The sequence below is a fragment of the Dysidea avara genome, chromosome 4 (assembly GCF_963678975.1).
Source record: "Dysidea avara chromosome 4, odDysAvar1.4, whole genome shotgun sequence".
NCBI lineage: Eukaryota > Metazoa > Porifera > Demospongiae > Dictyoceratida > Dysideidae > Dysidea > Dysidea avara.
Genome location: NC_089275.1, coordinates 39,391,977 through 39,394,747, shown reverse-complemented (window position 1 = coordinate 39,394,747; position 2,771 = coordinate 39,391,977).

The window sequence follows — 2,771 nt, the reverse complement described above, 5'->3', positions numbered from 1 at the left end:
GAAGACTTCGCAATGATTTCTCCATTGCTGGGTGTGATAATAGATGGTGTATACAACAGACATACTATGGCAGCTGGAGTTCTATTAATGTTTTGATTTTTTGATGAAGTTGTGCGTAGATGATTGTTATGACACATACCTCATTATTATGTGGATGATAGAACCAAAAATAAAATTCTTTTCATCAAATTTAACAAAGTTTCTGCTTACATGGCACAACCATAATTATTGTGACCTGGTAACTGCCATTGTATGGAATTGTGCTAGTCACATCACCATATTATCACTGTAGAGATACAGTCTTTTGGCTTTTCATTGTGGCAGTTATATAGTTTCATATTGAGCTATAGACACTTTATATGGATACCTGTGCATTCATTTTGCCCATACATGGAATTTCCAAGTTCTGCATTGCATCATTCACTGTCCACCTAGTAACAGTGTCCAGAAATGTTTTCCAACTCTTTCATGACTATAATATCAAACTTCTTTGGTGATTACATCACAGTATAGGTGTGTATTCACTTGACTGGTTGATGTAGTACACATCTAAAGCCATTATAGTGTTGTGTATGAAAGAGAAGTATGTACTTGATGTGTTCTCATGTCTGTATATTTTATATGCATTCTGTATACAATTGTGCTATTGGGATTATTTTACCATAATTATTATCATAGCTACTTCCGGCATCGCCTTTTGAAGAACTATCTTTGCTTGTACTATTGTGCCAATTGAAAGTATGCAGGTATGGGGATTATGCCCATCATTGTTTTCATTCCTCAAGCATTTTAAATTATTAATTGAAATGTGATCAAAAAGTGATGTGTATTACTTCTATCAATTTGAAAGTACTATAATATAGTGTAAACTAAACCGATGATTTGCATCATATATTGTTCAAAATTGCACGTGTCTGCATGTGTGTAGTGCTTACTGTCTATATAAAAACATTTATCTTTGTAATGTGCTCTCGAATTTATTCACCTTCTTGCCATCTGTTTGTAGAATATACATATCTGCTTGAATTTTTATGCATCATTCAAAGGCATGGTGTTCCTGGTGTGAGGTTATATGGTTAGGCCATCATTATTAAATTCTTTGTTTTCCACCACCGCCCGCATCGATTTTTATGTGGCTGCACCAAAATTAATCATTTAATTATAGATCACGTGAATGCACTATTTCATGATGGAAGGAGGCACAGATAAGCTATAAAGTAAATGCATTAGATGTACATATAAACATAATAGAAGGATCCACTCTTGTTCCACAGGGTGCATAGGTATACAGATCTGGCAGCCTTCAAGATCGAGATACTCTAATAATAAATAATCACCTCTCACCTGCATCAGATTTTGTGCCATTGGGTGATGGGAAACAAGCAATATAATAATGTTGGTCTTAATGACACAGAAAACGTCTGCCATATGGATTAAATTCCATAACTCGAGTGATGACATACAATTTTTCATTTGGTCAACAGTACTAGCTCCATCATTAACTTTTAATTTTTCTCAACACGGTTATGTAAAAATGACCTAGTGACCATCACTATACACTGTTAAAAATAAAGAGTTACCACCACTCTGAGAGTTCCCAGTGTAGGGAGGATTTAACACCCCATGGAGAGTAACCAACACTCGGATGAGAATAACCATTACTCTGAAGAGTAACCTTCTGAGCATGTGTTACTCCCCAGTTACTCCTTTAGAGTAATGGTTACTCTCCAGGGGTGTTAAATCCTCCCTACACTGGGAACTCCTTGAGAGTTATTGTTACTCTTCATTTTAACAGTGTACTACTAATTTTATAGCAAACTCCAGTAAAAGTCACTAATCAGCTAATAATGCTAATTGGAATTTGCCATAATAAGTAGTGACAGTTATATAGTTGTTTTACGGAACACAATTGTGGCAATATGTGGAACAGATTATAATTATGTGACTGAATTTGACAAAACCAGGCTTGCACACACATCCAGTTTTACAACTTTGAGATATAATAACTCAGTGTAAGAGTATGTCATCAGCTTCAAATTTTGACCTGTAGTTGTGTATTGTTATGGGAAGCATTGTGTGAAGTGCATACATATAGACTATACTCCTGAAATCAGCACACTTCACTAATGAGTGGTTTGTATAATTTGGTTTTGCTATAGCTACATCAACAGTTCTACAATACTGATAAAATAATTGAATTGTAATTGTCAGTGTTGGGCAAGTTACTTTTTAAAGTAACTAGTTACATATTACTTCAGAGACAATTATAATGTTTTTAAAACCCCAGTGATAATTTCAGGTAAACTAAAGCTTTACCCAGGGGCAGATCTAGGATTTATAAAAGGGGAGGGGGCTAACTTAAGGTACTAATCTCTTGGGTAGAGGTGTGCTCACACCTCTCAGCATGCTTTGCATGCTGGAACTAGGGGGGTCTGGGGGCATGCCCCCCCAAGGAAATTTTTGAAAAATAAATGCTAAAATACTGCAATTTTGAGACATTTCCACATAAAAATGCACATTTCTGCCTGTAGATATTTTATATACTAACTTTAGATATATATGGCTCTCTGCAGCATTTGCTAATGGAAAGGTTTGGGTATGGGTTCAGACAACCAAGCACATGCATGATGCACCCTCTCACAATTGCATGCATTATAGCTAGAATAATAATGTTGAAACCTGGAAAATTTTGAAATTTGAATGACACGAGATTGAATCTGAGAGCATTTTAAATGGAAATTGTGTACCTGAATTAAGTATACTGGTACCGG